Here is a 19,004-nt window from a genome sequence, read left to right as displayed (position 1 = left end):
TGTCAATTCTGTGAATCTCGGGCAGCTCGACTTGCGTGAAGTGTTTCCAGCTGGGCGTCGTGTACCTGGAGTCGAGTGTTTTTACTGATGCATGAAACGATACATTTTTAGACATAAGTTGTAACGGCCGCCGTTTTCTTTGTGAGTATTTATTACACAGCGTGCTGCGGGGAAAAGTCTCAACAGGATCTTGAGCTTTATTCTGAAAGGTTTATGTGGAAAATAAACAAGCGGACACACGATGGTTTTACCATCGTTGTTGCTAACGACAACGCATAAAAACAGGCGCTTGTCCGTCCGTAGTGTAGTTATATTAAATATAAGAGGCAGAGAAAACTTTAAAAAATTAATATAGCCACTACAGTGACCATTAAAACGGTGAACAAAATATTGCCGTAAACAGTTTATTTTGTGACACCACGAAACAAACGATAGCAGCGTAAAATGAAACGATAGACGTTTTTATATCGTCATCCGATATATATCGTTATATTGAACAGCCCTGATAATAATCATAAAACAAAAGTATTTGTGGGGAGCTAATAATGTGACTGAACAGCTGCATGACAAACTAATAATAAACAGCTAATAGGAAACATATCTACAGTATGATATGAATCATGTGATTAAAACACATATTGTCTGCATCTTTGTCTCCCTCAACACTGATGAACCCTCTGCTTCTTTTATGCACATCTCAGTGCAATCCTTCGCATGGTTTACTTTCTGTCACTTTGGCAGCTAATCAGTCACAGAAAGACTTTTTGTTTTGTTTTGTGAGATTGTTTTGCTGCACTTCTAATGTGTTTCATTCAATTTCTATTGTGTTTGGTGTTCTCTTATAGAGCTTTTCCATTTGCTGTTATGTTGCTAAGTTGCAGTGCATTTGCCCTCAGGGCCACTGTAATATCTTATCATCCTATCATATTTGATAGAGAGAACAGTTGAAATAATAAATTACCAAATCATTAAAAACTATAAAATTGCAGCCTTAAAACACGCAAACACATTTGTGGTCTCTCAGTCTGTTGCTACAGAATCTTTTAAACAGAATGAGCAGCCAGGGTGAGAGACTGTGTTATTGAGTGATATTACATAACTGAACAGGCAATACCCCCATGAAATGGTGAGACATGTGGAGATCTCACAGTGAGGCAGAGCCAAAAAATTCACAATGACTTTGACACGTAGTGAAAATTTTCCAGCAGTGTTGACGAGGTACTTATACAACTGAACTCTGCTGGCCAGACCACTGGCTGCTGTTCAGAGTGAATTCAATATGGAAGTGTAACTGTACCAATGCTTACTTGTTAACAACGACTTTGCCTTAATGCCAATTTTCCAAAGTATCAGATCTCAAAGGATTCCATACAGAAAGGGCAGACAGAATACCAAACTGGAACAAGAAAGGTAAAAGGGCCATGATGCCCCCTGCAGCCTAGATGTGCTGTGGTTAAAATGACCCATGGATAGCTCACATTTCCTCCCAGTGAATGGTAGACATGTGTGAGCCTGGGTGCCATCACACTGGGCAGTCATGCTAGATTTAAACACACAGTATTATCTAGGGAGTGAGGAGCACAGAGTTAAGCCTCCAAGAAAGAGCAATACAGCTTATGTACAAAATAAATAAAGTAAGTTTCTCAGTTTCCCCACTGCAAATATTTTATTTGTCAAGTAATGACACGTGGGGCTATTCAACTAGACGTTTAAATGCTGCTGCCCTTTCGAGCTGGCACCTAGAATTATTTTACTGATATACAACAGCAGTTACCTGATGCTCCTAAGACTTAGGAAGTAAATGATACAGTACTCTGCAGTACTTTCAAGAACAAAATAAGAGTTTGCATGTCAGCTGAGTCAAAGTAATCTGGCCTGACTTAAATGACGTATGCACCACTTTATACAGAGGTGTCTGGATGTTAACCTGGAAGTAAAGACAGCTGATGACTAGAAGTGATAACAATTTGTACAGATATGGTGTTCAGTGGTCACTAAGGCTCAAAGTACCAGACATTTTTGCTTTTTTGTTCCTTTTTATTTGTGTACATCCACCAACAGAAAAAGAAACACTCATAGGGAAGCAACAGACTGATATTGAGGACCACTGCATTCAAGCCAGCCAGCAAGCCAACCTGTAGTGAAAACATGAGGTTGGAATAATCAGGACTAACTAGTTCCCAGCAACTGTCATTTCAGCTTAAAAGGATAGTAAATCATTGTCTTGGAGGGATTAAAAAGAAAGAAAAGAAAGAAAGGACGGAAGGAAGGAAGGAAGAACACTAGCCTCTGGACTGAAGTGCAGACCTTTAAAGCAACTTAAAAATTATATTCACTGGGGTTGAGGCAGTGGTTGTCAAACCGCAGGTGCATATTTTTCTTGGATAAACATAGTGTGGTAGGGGTATCATTCAACTTGTTTCTATTGTTAATGATCACAGGGTTTGTGGGCTGTGAAGTTTTATTTCCCCCAACCAAACTGGAACATCCCAAACAAGTTTAAGAACCAGTGGGTTGAGGTTAGGTGACTGACTTCATTGTTTTTTAAACTGCTTTTGGGGGTCAGTGCTTATTATTGTGAAGCAGCACACTAGTGCTGGGCAATATGGAAAAAATATTTATCAAGATATGAATTATTTTATATCACGATAACGATATATATCACGATATACGACCTGACCTGTGGTCATCTAGAAAGTACGCAGTCTGTAAACAGCGAGTGCCGATGGTGCAGTCTTTGTTTTGAGTTACCGTAAAGTATGTCGCAAATCTGGGTGCACGTACAGCAGCACCAGCTCGCAAACCACGAGATGGAGTTTCTTTGCGAAAAATATCTTTTTTTTTATACTTTATTTTTTTCTTGCATAAAGTTAAGAGCATGTATAGTGAGAAGACAACACTAATATATTTGCCACAGGCTATTTAACCCTTTAAGACCTACCATAGAACCAAGTCCGCCAGAGCTATCTTTATGTTTTTACATGCTGTAGTGCCACTTGTGGGAGTATTTCAAGTTTCCATATATCAATACAACCGTTATAGCCCAAATTTTAATAATATGTATGCATTAAGTCCATAGTAACTACATAAATTGCAAAAACTTGTAGTGCAATAAACTACAAAAAAATTGAAAATCGTTTTTGTTTTGTTTTTTACATATATTTCTAGTTAAAAAAAAAAAATTAAGAGGTGTATCCCTCAAAACTGTAAATACAAAAGTTTCCAACCACGAGAAATTTATTTTGAGTGTCTTCATAGTTTTATTTTTGAGATACACTAATTTTTATATACTACAGGAAAAATGAAAATAAATATTATAATGCATCAAAATAAACTATTTCCAACAGTGTAATTTGAGTTCTAAGCATCCCAGAAACGATACAGAAAAGCATAAAGTCAAACATGTCTTTTAAAAACACCAACATAGGCTTATAAGGCCCTTTCGCGAAAATGACGTCACTTCCGGTTTCGGGCAGGTAATGGCGGACATGTGATAGTTCGCGCTGACGTATATGCCAACATGGGAAGTCTTATGACCGTCGGCAAAGCGTGTTTCTGGAATATTATCTTTTTGTTGCTGCAAGTTTGGAATATTATGTTTTTGTTGCTGCAAGTGCTTCTTATGCAATTTTTGCAAAGTTATATGTGGAAGGAAACCGTGACCTTGGACAAGCTAATGGCATTAGATGTAAGTACAACTCCTCCGGTTTCACATGCAAAAAAATAAAAAATATTGCACTACCTTACGTGGTTCCAGTTCTACAGGGATTTAAAAATAGTTAGGTAAAACGGAGTGTGCCTGCTCCGACCGGTTGTAAAGGGTTAATGATATATTTTATGTAATAATTTATAAAATTTGGGTTAGTACGATATAAACGATAGAAGACAAATGGCACGATAGACACTTTTCTATCGTCCACACGATATATATCGTCATATCGCCCAGCACTACAGCACACAATCATTTTTAGAGCATTTCACTGAATCTGAGCAGAAAGTACAGCTCCAGACAATTCTGCCACTACAACCATCATCAATAAACACCAGTCACCAAGTTCCACTGGCAGCTATAATCCCTCCGGCATCACACTGCCTCCACCATGTTTCACAGATGATGGGATATGCATGGGATAATGAGCCCTTGCCTTCCTTCTCCATACGCTTCTCTTCTTCCCATCATTGCTGTAGCTTCAGTGTCACCCATACAAGTCTTCCATTCATCTACCAATACGAAACAAATAAAGGTATTTGCTAAACGCACCTCTGTTCCTTTGAGTCTAAAGTTAAACATCCTTCAATGCATTAATAATATTTTTCTCTCTGAAGCACGATTCATTTATGATTTTTCATGGTCATGCAGAAAATGTCAAAGCTCTCTGCCACTGCTTGACGGAAACAGAAACCATTCAATGTCTGTTTTTGCATACTCAGAATATGTTTCGTGTAAGAGACTGCAAAAAAATTTCATTTCTTTATAGGGAATTGTCTTTATTCTCCCGAGACCAAGGATGGCTGGGCCTATTAGATACAGTCTGACACTGTGGATGCTATCCCCAATGTGGAGCTATTTTTGCCTTTCGCATACAGATGCATTAGTGCACAAATTCCTTAGGGTGCTTACCAAGGAAGGAAATATTTCCATTAGAACCAAGGAGCCATGAACGAGAACAAAGAACATGAAAGCATCTGCGAGATCAGACAGAAAGACCAAATTAATCAAGCCGCCAAAGATGCAAAGTTTAAAGCAGCAAACACTCCTTTTATTCTTAAAGATAAAACAGGACTCTTGTTGTATATCGAGTGACTTTAGTATAGCCAACAGTAGTCACTTTTTAAAAAAAAAAAAAAAACCCTAATCCTACACAACTTTAGAAAATCACTTACACTGTCTTGATGTAATTTAAACGGCATACATGAGTCACAAAGTGGATCTGGGGTTGAAAAGAAAAACAGATATATAATTATTCCTTAGAGTCAATTTTGGTAGCTCAGTAAAAAATTCATAAATGGCTTTAACTGCATCTCTGCTGATCTCTGCAGGCACTGAACTATTGAATCTTCTGAGTATGAATGCCTCTACTGAGTGAATTTTGATGGCTGAACAAAAAGAGCCCTGAATTATAGGTTTAACTATTCATTACTGACCTTTTGAACATCTTCAAAAAGACAGAGGGCCTTTAAATTACAGAGAAAGGAAGCATGATTATTCAGCATTACACGGCAGTTAAGAATAGACGTCATTATTTGAGAAAATAGGTTTAAAATAAAAAAAATCCAGAGATTAATTCCAACAATTTACTGATGATTGGTTTGCTGAAAACTCTAATACTGAAGTAAGACAGCATGTCATATGCTCTACATTTAGCAACACCAGACTAAATGTTGCCGACCGCTGTCATGAAGAAACCACATGTTGCACAAAACTGTTAGTAACAGTATTTTCTGGGCTCCACTTTACATTGGTCAAATTTCTTAAGGCTTCTGTAGACAGACAAATACCACAAAAAAAGAGAAAACAAATCTGAAGGATTTGTCACTGTTCAAGCGTTTTTGAGCATCAGACTTAGAGAAACAAAGCAAGTTTGGTCAGGACTGTGTCATTGTTATTAACAAACCCTACAATGACATCAGTTTTTGCAGTAGTAGTATTATTTGCAGAAGTATTTGCAGCAGTGACTTTCTTAAGAGCAGCAGTTTTGGGTTGGGACCAGTGTATTGTATTTTCAGTATCATCTTAAAGACACTTAAATGTCTTGCATGAACAACTCAGGCTGTTTCAAAGAAACACTGTGCACTGTGGAAGAAGAATAAAGACCAGATTTGATGACAAAACAGGAAATATGATCTCAGCTCCACAACCACAGAACTGCAGAGTCTAAACACGGCATGAATTATTCAATTACCCACGAACAGATGAGCCACAAATTAAAGGAAAAAAAAAAAAAAAAAACAACTTAATGAAGAAACACTAGAAATGAACATGCTACCATACAGAGTAGAGGTGTTCACTGAATAGCTTGACAAGAATGAAAAGTCATAAAAAATATTCCAAATAGTGCCCACGTTTTCCTTTTAATGTCAAAAACCTTCTCCACTATGTACATACACTAAGCATGTTTAGACCTTTTGCATTCATAACATTAAACTTAACTGTCCTTTTAACAAAAAACAAAAAAGACACCATAAAATGTTAGGGTGTGCGTGCACAGAGAGCCAACACACAGTCATGGTTTTGCAGAAAGCTGTGGTAAAAGGAGATGAAGAGCTGAAGTGGAAGCATTGTACAATTAATTGCACAGATTGTACAAGTTCAATATTCAATGAGAGAAGCATCCGTTCCAGCAGAGTACATAATTACATGCACCCAGTGATTTATGAGCATGAGGGCTCTCATTAATATGCACACAGGGCAAATATCTTGTGTTCCCTCATATCCACAGAAACGAAACCAGCCCACACTAATCAAAAGCATGCATGCACGCACGCACGCACGCACGCACAATGAACTAAGCCCCTGCATCCAGCAGGATATCTGGGTCCACATTAATTTGCAATTTTTTTCCTGCTTCAATTTGTGTGGATTTGTGTTAACTACATCCAAGTTACGCTACACCCCACCTCTGGTAATATGATCCAAATACATCTATAACTTCTGAGGGAACCTGCTAAACAATAAACAAACAATGTCAATAACATCACCTTCCTGGTGGGGGGCCAACCTGTTTAAATTATGTTCAACTACAAAACCACTTTCATAATCCATTAAGACTTTGATGTACGCACTCGTAAGTCAGAAGTTATGAGACTGAGGGCTGTTATGGTAAAGTTAAAAAAAATATAAATACAAAATCCAATTAAGTACCATCACTGCTACTAGCTGCTATAGAGTGACCAATGACTCACAGTCAAACCATTAAAAATACATTAATTTCCAGCATTTCAGGCAAATGTTTGGGTTTTACAAGCATACCATCCATCTGTGCAATAGTTAATGCTTCCACAGGTTTACCTACAGAAACCTTACTTTTACTTCCTCTATGCATGGTGTTGACCAAACCTCCTCTCTCTATCATGTAGGTTAGAGCTGAATAGAACATGTCAGTTGGGTTTTCATTTTGAGTTTCGGTGAAAGAGGACAACAATTTAAACACAAAACAAAACACGAGGACTATTGTCAAAACCTAATCATTCGGATTGAATTAGTTTAATTGCCCCACCCTGCAGGAAGTTGTTAAGATATTTACAGATAAGAAATGACGATGGGTATCAGTTTGTCCAAGGCCCTTAGTTGCACACAACAGCTCTCCAGTGACCTTCTATTAAATCTGAGAAGACCTCACTTGTCACAAAGGCAAATCCTGCTTAAATAAGGTCATGAAATCCAAGGAACTCTGTGCAGAGCACTTAAAAGTAAAATTCTGCTGTCACTTCTTAGGATTAATCAATGCAAAAACATTTTGGAACCAAAGTTGGAACTCATCAGCCAAATTCAGTCCTACGTAGGTCAGTCTCTGATATTAGCCAGACACAAAAGACTGCGCAAATCTTGATGCCAACTGCAACATGCAGGATGGCTGGTTTTATCACAGTGGGCAGTTTTCATAGCAGAATTTTAAAATATCATCTGAATATCATTGATGCTGGAACACAAAGAAACAATGTACTGAGATTACTGCAGTTACACAATCAGTTTCCATTTTAGCATCCCGTGTTTCATTGCCCCAATGAGTGTTTTGTTGTGCCCTTGATGAAGAGTGCTCTGCAGCAAAGGGCAACAGTCCAACGGGAAAGCACAAGAGCAGTATTCAGAGGGAACATACAGGGAGGATTTTGGCATCGGCTATAAAGTTAAAATAGAAATTCACACTATTGAAGGTGATTTTATTAACAACACGCTGCTGACATAGCTATAAAAGGCTGTAACAGTTTAATAATACGCAGCTGAACTCAAGTGTTTAACCTCTATTTACATTTTGATGAATACCATTGTGCAGCTACAGCACTTAGTGTCCTCTCTCAAATCCAAAAAAAAAAAAAAAAAAAAAAAAAACTTAGTGCCTCACAGTATTCTCATGCACACTATGAGGGGATGCATCACGTCCCTGCTTTGATATTAAGGCTTGCATAGTGGTTTATTCAGGCTCAATATTTGGCTCTAAAACTTTAGAATTTTAGTTCTTGGGCCACAGAACCTAAACAGCCAAACCATTAACTAATAACCTGCAAAATAAATAAAGGTTAGGTTTCCCTTTCTTTTGGGATAAAGAAGTTTAATTATGCTGTGGAAATGTTATGAAGCTGATGATGAACAGCCTGAGATGGGGAATTTCAACAATGTATTTTTTCAGTAGCAAAGCCCAACTGAGTTAGGAAGAAAGACAGAAAGAATGTGTCATCACTCCTGCAACACGTTGCAGAACAAGAAACACACATGGCAATGGTAGTGAGCGAAAAACAGTCTCAGCTGTGGTTAGGGCTGTGCGATATGACCAAATTCTTATTCTGAAATGAATAAGACATCTATCGTCCCGATAACGATATAAATCACCAAAATTTAACATTTTCTGTCAATTCTGTGAATCTCGGGCAGCTCGACTTGCGTGAAGTGTTTCCAGCTGGGCGTCGTGTACCTGGAGTCGAGTGTTTTAACGATGTATGAAACGATACATTTTTAGACATAAGTTGTAACGGCCGCCGTTTTCTTTGTGAGTATTTATTACACAGCATGCTGCGGGGAAAAGCCTGTTCTAACGTTTGAGTCTAAGGTTTATTTTTTAGCACCTGACTGCTCTTTTTTGCTTCTCATCCGTAAATACTCTGCATACTCTTTCACGTGATTCAGTTTATTTTGAAAAGTCTCAACAGGATCTTGAGCTTTATTGTGAAAGGTGTATGTGGAAAATAAACAAGCGGACACGCGATGGTTTTACCGTCGTTGTTGCTAACGACAACACATAAAAACAGGCTCTTATCCGTCCATAGTGTGGTTATATTAAATATAAGAGAAAGAGAGAACTTTAAGAAATTAATATAGCCACTACGGTGACCGTCAAAACGGTGAAAAAATATTGCCGTAAACAGTTTATTTTGTGACACCACGAAACAAACGATAGCGTAAAATGAAACGATAGACGTTTTTATATCGTCATCCAATACATATCGTTATATCGAACAGCCCTAGCTGTGGTTACACGTGTCAAAATTTGACACAATATTTGTCTTGCAAAAATGGCCAACACCTCTAATCTGAGGAAACAAGGTCAAACACAAAACATATCTAAAAGCTGAAGAGTAGGAAAACATCTCTGTCACTATAGTTTCTCCAAATCTTTGTACATTTCCTCAGATCCATTTAAACAGTTTCAGCAACTTCCCTTCAGGAATTTCCTGACATATGTGAGTCCTCATTAATGCTATGATTTTGATTCCTTATATTGAGATGATGATTTTTATTCTGTCACTGATAGGTTCAAAAACTGGCAAAAGAGTAGCCTGAAAGGCACAGCAGTTATCCACGGTGCTGAACAGGCTGGTTCACTATAGTTGTAGGCTGTGTCGACGCGACATTTAGGTACATTTCTAGGTAGGGTTATACCATAGAGTTTAGAGGGGTTTGCGGTTACAATGCAGCAACGACAGATTTCTCACTGAAGCATAACACCCCAAAAGATGTTGAACCCATGCATGATGATGACTTTTAGTGAGACATCAAACAGATATCACACTTATTTCATGGTGCTGGTTAACATTTTAACTTTCCATTTCTACTAGCATTAGTAATTTAAGGTCTCACAGTGGTTTCGCCACCAACCCCTGATGGTGAAGGCCCACCCCTATTTTCACACCTTGGCTGTTAATGATGAAACATTAATAGTAGGTCAAGGGCTACCTCCAAAGGGGACACATCCACTAGAGTTTAAATACCTGGGACTGTCCACCTTATGTTTTTAGAAAAAAAGAAGCCTCTTCGATGAGAGGTGAAATGTCTTTACAGACTTAAAGAAGCCAATTGCATTTCTTTTTCAACCACTTGAGATGAGCTTTTTTTTTTTTAAATTTATTTATTTTACATCGACTGAAATTAAATTTCTTGCTAGCATGCCATTTATGTTAAACAAACACATTACACAACATGCATGTCTGAAACCTTAGTATGTGATCATGCTGCTTAATATTATAGCATTCAAATAATGTGGCAGTGACGTCAACATTAGAGACATTGTAGAGAGCAACCAAAACAGCTGGTGCGGTTTGCAAGATGTAAATATGTAACAAAAATATTTCAACTGAGACTTGTGGACTAATTTTGTATCATAAAATTTAGAGCTAATTACTTCAAAATTAGTAAAGTGCCAAAAGAAAGGTACTGTTGGGTACTTAAATCCATGTTTAGGTACCAGTTCAGAAATGAAAACTACCCAACACAAGTCAGCATGGCTCATTAGACACAACTGTGACAAACATGTGCAAAATTTAAAACAAACACAAATAAAATTTAATGGACTTCAAAACATTAAAAAAAAACCATTTGATTATTAATCATTTATCTACTATTTGTGGTAGGCTGGGGGTATAGTATTTGTCAGTAAGAAGATGTAATTCATTTTTAAGGCCAACATACAGGAAAAAGGCCAAAATTTAAACCTTACTCATGTCCAGTGGTCCAGACTGAACATATGAGTGGGGCAGTTCTGTGTCCCAGGCAACATGTGTGACAGGCCCGCTATAAGGACACATCGCCATTGTCAACATGGAACAATCATCATGATGGTAGAAACACTGGGAGTCCTGACCTATTCATAGCTAAAGACACAACAAATATATTTACATCAACTCCTTAAGAACCCTTTACACTAATACTTGGCCTTTTGATGCCCTTCAACACTTCACAGAAATAAAGCTTAGCGGAAAGACACCAAAACAAACTGAGGCAAGGCATGCAGGTCAGGTGACCTCTGAAGTGACAGATTAGTCCTCAAGTTCTATCCTGAGACCCTAGATGTGCAATTATCTTGGCAATGCTCCAGAAGCCCATTTGAACCTAGACATAATTTGTATGTTTAAAAAAAAAAAAAACAACCTAATATTTTCCCCCAGCAGTCCACATCTTACAGCTTAACATTTGATGATAAAGTTATCTTTTAGTTAAATAAAGAAGAAAAAAAATCTTCTTAGGGTTAAGACTGGTGTGGTAAAATTACCAATTGATAACACAAACCGAACTGATGTAACCTTTAGGCCCCTGAAAGCTCTCTGCCAATCCAGCTAGAGAATGTTCTGTACTCTATGTAACCTGGGACGCTCCACCAAAAAGACATCTCCCTTATACGAGTAGTAATAATAATTTCTACTCATGCATATTTCATTTTACATGGGATGCTTTCTGTGGGTTGAGACTGCTTTAAAAAAAAATCCTCCTTTCATGACAGGTTTTGAAAGAATTTCAGTCTAAGAATTGTTCAGAGAACCAGCTAATAATTCACAGTGGGAGGAGACAGTAAAAGCTTTTGAGTCTGCACATCTGCAGGTGCTCATTTATAATGAGCCCAGCATTAACTTTTACTGCTTAGGACTGCATTCCTGCCCATTATACAAGTACACAGTCTTTACAATGAAGATAAAAACACAGGGAAAGAGATAAGGAGGCCTTCTTTTCAATACACTAAAATATATTACTTAGAGTTTCATTTGCTTGAACGTGTGCAGAATGTGAAATATGTGGGGAGGGGAAAACAAAAAACAAAGACCAAAGAACAGAAGTGAGAGTTAACTGAAGTCTGTTAATGCATGACAGGAGTGATGCCAGGTAGGTCACACTGCTGTTGCTGAACTGGTTGGATAGGATAGTACTGTGGTGAAAGTACAACGCGATTTAAGAACAAGCCACCACATTTGTTTAGACTGCACATTAACATAATGTGGGCATAAATATGACCTCATGGCAGGCACGAGGCAGCTGAAGGAATCTCAGGAATAGTTTTAACTTAAACTACAAACCACAAACATGAGTAATGCAGAAAAATTTATCCTCACACTATTAATGTTTTTTCTGCAAGTACATAAGGAGGACTGAAATTTGGTGCATTTTAATTCAAAGCATTTTTAATTCCTCATAACTTCATAAATTCAGCAGGTGAGGTTGAGGGTGAGGTAGGATATTTTCACAGGACAGACCTGTAGAAAAAAAACTAAGTACAGCCTTACTATTTCCATAGGAATTGGGAGGGTAAGTCAGATGCTCCTTTACATTTGATCAATAGATCATCATTAAGTGTGACCACCTTTATGAACACAGACGTTTTGATGATTAATTACATTTTACAGACCATGCCTGAAAGAACTCAATAATAAACAAAGAAAACAAACAAACAAGAAAGCCTCTTCTCTTAAAAAACAAAACAAAACCCTGCACTACAGTTTAGGGTTTGCAGAATTGCATCTGAACAAACAACAAAACATCTGGAACGATGGCCTTCCCACAGATGAGATCAAAGTGGAGATGTCTGCCCATATGTCACAGGACCACATTTGATGAAAACCAAGCACAGCATATCAGCACAAATACCTCATACCAACTATCAGCATGGAGGTAGAAGGGTGATGATTTGGGCTTGTTTTTCCAGCTACAGGACCTGGTCACCTTGCAGTCACAGAGTTGACCATGAACTCCCCTGTGTACCAAACTATTCTACTATAAGGAGTAGGAGATCTGTTGATCTGTTTGACAACTAAAACTTGGCTGAAACTGGCTCAAGTAACAGAAGCCTGGTCCCAAGCCCAGCAGCAAATCTACAAAAGAATGGCCGAATCATTTTCCATATATCTAAGGTATTGCTGCTAAAGGACGTTCTACAAGCAACTGAATCATGAGGTAATTGGTTTTTGATAGGATTGCATAGAGTACAGTGAGAACTTTTTCACAACCGTATACATTTATTTAATTTGCAGTACAAGTCAACATTTATCATTCTTCATTTAGAAGCAAAGTAGAATTGTGGTATGTTAAAGTATGAACCATTTTGTTCTTTTTCAAATAATAAGTACTTTGTTAGATTTCACTTTGCGTTTTGCTAGAAGGGTGGATTTGTGTGTACTGTGATCAAAGAGAAAGAGGGAAAAAGCAACATTCCTCAGAGTCAAGGGAATGGATAATAGTGCAAATGTAGCCACCAGGGTTAGCTTTATTCATTATATACTAATGATTTTCACTCAGTGTGCTGTACTAAGGAAAATGACCTTGGAAAAGTCACATGATAACTTAGTAGATGTGAAGTTTCCCCTTTTAGTAATTAAGGTCCAAACAAAGTCTCTAATAAACAAGTACACTATACTGGCATAAGTGATCACACACTAAAGTGTAATCAAGTATTATATTAATAGGGCAAGCAATCAGAACAGCACAGGAAGCTGAATGCTCTGTCACCAGAAGAATGCTAGTAAGTAACAGCTGAGTCTAACAGTCTGTTTACAAAATGTATGCAGGTAAATCAGCCATCATTCAGTTATTTGAGATCATGCTGAGCTAGACTGTGAAAGTTGGCTGCTGAATTCTGTTTGTATTTGTATTTATGAATGCAACTTTTATTGGTTGTCGACTTCAGGTCCAAACCAGTAAAATAAACTATCCATTTAACAAGTTCTGTTTATCAGTTTATTACAAGTACATTAAATTCTAAAACCAGTGCCCAATGTTGATTTAAAATTGAGACAAGAACTAAAACTACTATGGCAGAAAGCCAGAACTCCTCTGTCCACAAATGAGAGGTTTGGTTCTATTTTAATCTTTACACTGCTGCACCGTTTCCAGCCTGTCACGGAGAAAGTGCCGTCTTACTACCTCTTCACGACCTCTGGGTTATTCTGAAATTTGAGCATGTACTACAGCTGCTGAGAAAGCTGAATGTCAGATGATCTGGCCGAAAGAGGTTAGGGCAGTGCACAGAGAAAGGGTGAACAAAACAGGCAGCGTATTCCCTTTTCTGCCTTAGCTACTTAATTACAACACATCTTGGTCTTCCTTCATGTCACTTTAAGGGGCCCCAGTTACAGTAGCTTTTAAGACAATGAGAAGCTAACACAATATGCTAGAGTGTGTGATGTTTTCAGGAGAGGAGGTGTGCGCTACTGGTTCTGACTAGTGGAAATGTTCTGTGTGGTTTAGAGGGAGCTCCCTGGATAGAGCATGCAGGAGGAAGCACGTTCACAACCAGGGAATGCAGAATCTGCACACTCTTTGCACATCAACTCAAACCACAATCATAGATTTTTTTAGTGGGGAACTGGTAGGTTTAAACCTACCCAATGTCTGATAGGCCTGCATCAGACATCTGCATTCTCACAAATGCAGTGTATAACTTTTCACAAGCCTTTTAAGTACCTTTTTTTTAATAATAAAACTTGCCTTTGATTACTATACACAGTCATGTAAAAAGAACTAAGTACTGGAGAGTTCTGAGCTCTTGTTCGGACAGAAAAGTCTTCCTTGCACTCTAGTAAGACTATAAACAGTTTAGCAAAAGTGAAGAGAAAAAAAAGCTTTTAATTTATTCTATTATGATATAAATCTAAATGGTGTATCACGTGGTACAGTATCAACACAACTTGCTCCATTTTACTGAGTGAACTTTGAGTACAGTCTTGTGTTTTTTAGTGTAGTCCTTGCTGTTACCATCAGCAGCTCCTCTGAAGTCCAAGTGTCCTTGATACTTGATTACAAATTGAGTGTGATACAAAAGGAGCTATATGTACAGAGTATATAAAAGCTGGATGTATGTGCATGTGAATGTGTGAAAGTGGTTTGCACTGCAAAGCGCTATCAGTGGTTGATAAAACCAGTAAGGCACTACATAAATGCATTTGTGTTCTATGATGAAAGATAAGTAAAGCGATTAGGCTGAGCGGACACAAAAAAATGAGGAAACAAACTGCATCTGCCAGAAGAATCAATGTGAGATAATGTGCCTCGCCTTTAAAACAAGTAGCTTTAACTACAGAGGGTAAACAATCTTCCATGACTCACCAATTATTTTACACAAACACAAACACACTCGCTGTGTACCAGGATGAACTAGCATGATAAGTGAAATCCACAACTAGTAGCCAACTACTGAGCTTAAGCCAAGTTTACTGTTTGACCCAGGACATCTGTGAGGCATCTAAAACTAATCTTATACTTACAAGGATGAAAGCATACAAATATGCATTTTTATAAATTTATTCTACTGGATGCTTGTTTTTATTTTAATAATACAGACTTGTTTGGGGGGCTTTACTGATTGCAGATAACAAAACAAGCATAACACTTAAGACTCAGTCTCATTCACAGTAAATATAAGCACCAATACCTTTTTGTTTGATGCACTGACAAATATGTCAGAACATTTTTTTCCCTTTTTAGTTTCCGTACTGGGTCTGCAGCTTTCACTTTAGTTTTACTTCTCTTTTTTCCCAAAATATATATATTTTTCAATATATGGTTTCCATATATGGTTATAATATGATTTCCACTATTTTATTTATATTACAATACAATACTTTTTTTTTTTAAAAACTTCATCATATGTTGAAACCCACTTCTCGGGAAATAATTTAACCAAAGCCTTCTGATGCTGGTTGTGTTGACAAATTTGACCAACACTTACATTTCCTGTACCATTTTTAAGTTAGATTAACTAAAAACATACATAAGTAACTTAACTTACTAAAGTAAGATGAAATTCTATTTTTCGTTGTTGTGGTTAAAGTTAATAGCTTTGATACAGACTCATATAAATTACACATTTAACACCCATTCCATGTTATCGATGCATTGTGTTTAGCACAATATTGCACATCACATGTTGAAATAAAAAATAAATAAATAAATCCATGAAATCCTAACCTACCAGAGGCAACAATTATAGCAACAACTGACACCTCAGTCAAACACAAAGATTTGTCCCTTTGTTTCCTAGGAAATTATTTATCGATTTGTTATCCGCTGGCAGATATGATGGAAAACTGCCTGTGTGGGACAACTGTCAATCGATGGGGGTTAACAGAGTCCACTCCCCCCCCCCAATTTAATGTAACATTTACATGAACGTGCAATCCAACATCTTAATATTTGCTGATGTTTCTGCGCTAGTATCCTAAGCAATCTAGGGGAGAGGAAAACATATGGACACAACCTTATAATAAACTAAGGGTCAATTACAGCACAGAACATTTAATACTTAAAAGCTACTATAATTTAGCGCATGCTTTAAAAAAAAGAAAAAAAGTCTGGGTACAGCCCATTTGCCTCAATTACACACATTTTCCTCACTTAAACAAAGTTTAGCATCTTATGATGGGTTCGCTAAAGTGAAGTTTTCACACACTGTAATTGCAAATTCAAAGCTTATGCAAAGATGCAGCACTGTGTCACAAAAGTCTATCAGCTGAGATTCTTCCATAAAATGTTGATTTTCATGACAACAATGACAATCAGACAAGGACAAGCTTACTGCTGCTGTTTTCTTCCATTTCTCCATTTTTTAAATGTTTTTTAAAAGACATTTAAAAAAATAAATAAAAACAAAACAGGAGAGTGCTGGGAAAATCTGAAAATATGTTACTACAACTTGTTGCCAGTTATCAGCTGCACTCTTCCTCCTTCTGTTTGCTCTTCTGAACAAACAGTTCTCAAAGATCCTCCAAGCAACTGTACTCTCATAAATAAAGCTAGGCAAAACTTTGCTTCCCATTTGGTGTGAACACACCTTTAGTCACTTCCATTAAAGATACAAAACAAGACAAAAGGAAACAATTAGGCCTGTGCAATGTGAGGCAAATCTGCAATATGGGATAACAGTTGTTCAGTACTGCAATGATGAACTGATCAGCTATACAATTCCTATAACTTTTAGCTTTAAAAAGGTCTTTTGCAATTTGTTTATTGTGCAAAATACAATTTAGAGAAGATTAGACTGATGAATATTTTCACAGATGAAAAGTCCGTCTCCTTCTGCTGGCTTTTTGTGATGCCAGCACATATGGGTGAGCTGCAAATTTGATTTTAGAGCCATGTATGATGACTTCTGGTTTCACATTTTAACCAAACATGTACTGTGGAAAAAGCTCATTTCCAGGACTGATAAATGAAACAATAAAAAAAACTATACATTCATCTTCTTTTAAAATAATACGGCAGACATAGAAAGTGAGAAACAGATGCAAATCGCAACAGATTTTTCCATGTAGGAACAAGCCATGGACCACTGTGACTGTGCCACATTTAGGTTGCTGACAGAAAGACCCACACCACCCAAACGTAAAGTCAGATCTAGTTAGGAACCAAGGCTCAGCTGAAAATTTCACTCCAAGGACAGAAATATCAACCTAAATGTAGCAGCATGTATTTGGAAAGTAAAACATTTCCCTGGCTTGCTCTCAAGGCTTCTGGCTGCCATGGCAACAATGTTGGTCTGTGAATGACTCATCTTTTCAGTGTCTATCACACAACAGGAGCTGTAAGCACTCCAGCCTCTCCACTGCAGGAGGGAAGAAGCATCTTTGCAGGCTACTATCTTTTAGCACCTGATAAAGCTGGCTGCAAAAATTTCCATTCTTAGAGTTACTCCAGAAACCAGAAATAGTGCAGATAAAACCATTGTGACTCATTAAAAGTAGGTGCAGTTTGTGCAAAATGATGTAGGGATTTCTATTTTGTGCCAATTAAAAACATTTTTTTTCTGCATGTTAATACTATACTTGTGATTTTTGGCTTTCAGGCAACTGAATAAACCAACACTCTTATCCAATTAAAGATAGTTCGAGGTTGACTTGCAAAAATGATAATTTCATAAACACCTCAATGTACAGTATACTGACAGCTCTTCTAGTGTACTGAACCTATATGTAACCACAACACAGACTCTGTTCTGTAAATGAATCATGACTCACACAACTGAGTGCTACCAGGCAACAGATGGCTAATCAATAAGGGTAAACATGCTAGAAAAATTGTGGTTACTCTTGCAAACTTCCCCAAGTTGCACGTATGAGCAGAAATGGGAGTGTTTGGGTGATATTTATTAATCTGGCCATGATGCCTTAATATGCACAAAGAGTACTTAAAGTGCTCAGAGGATTGGTGAAGAAAAATTACAGTTCAGTGGGGTTTTTTTCCCCCATTTGTCTCATTTACTCATCACTGTTCTTATTTTTGAATGTAGCTAACCAGGCACACCTTCCTTTTCCCCATTTATCTACTGGATGCTAGTCATCCTCAATGCTACAGTCTCTAATATTGTCTTCTTGGACTGCAGCTGGAGCTACTATTCTTTGATCTGATCTGGAAATTTGCTGCAAGGAGAAGGGTCACTCACAAAGGATGTGGATTACTTTAAAATATATAAAAAGTATATTAAAAAAAACAAACAAACAAACAAAAAAACCCAGAGTAAAAATTTATGCAAATATTTTGTCCTAAAAATATATTTTCCTGTTGTTTCTGGTTCCGACTGACAAACTGAAGGACAAGCATGCTCCGTGGCAAACTGGCAGTTAGCATGCCCTGAAAAATCTTCCTTTCTGACACTTAATGTTTTATTCAGTCTCACCCAAACCGAGTCCATGAACTCAGTGGAGAGTGGGCCATTTTCCTATAAACTTTGGAACTTAGGACCTAAAATCCTTTTTTAAGACCACAGGTTATTGCCCTGTCATGCTCATCAAAAAGAGGGAGCTTTGAGGCACAGTGTTGGTTTCACAGTTTAGATCTGACGGCTATGCCCATCTTCTAGAATGTCTATGTGAGTGGTGTTTGTGCAGCTTGTTATAGCACGATGTCACAAAAGTAGTCAAATATATTTCCTAGTAAAAAATTGAACCGTACTCTTGTTTGAAGTGCTAGAACCTGCAGCCAGTAGAGAACTGATTCATGTGCTGCCATGCCGAGCTCACAGAGGGCAGGACCACCACCTGAAATCAAAGTCTGTCTAAAAGCCCCTGGAGAGACAAGCAAATATAATGCTCCAAAT

General features: G+C 37.6%; 1 protein-coding gene across 1 annotated transcript in view; it reads right to left on the bottom strand.

The window, feature by feature from the left end:
* The window catches only part of ppp2r5a (protein phosphatase 2, regulatory subunit B', alpha isoform), a 56,922-nt gene that overhangs the window by 30,782 nt on the left and 7,136 nt on the right, over window positions 1-19,004 (bottom strand). The window lies entirely within an intron of this gene.

The sequence above is a fragment of the Pelmatolapia mariae genome, linkage group LG15 (genome assembly GCF_036321145.2).
Source record: "Pelmatolapia mariae isolate MD_Pm_ZW linkage group LG15, Pm_UMD_F_2, whole genome shotgun sequence".
NCBI lineage: Eukaryota > Metazoa > Chordata > Actinopteri > Cichliformes > Cichlidae > Pelmatolapia > Pelmatolapia mariae.
This window is presented reverse-complemented; position numbering and strand designations above follow the sequence as displayed.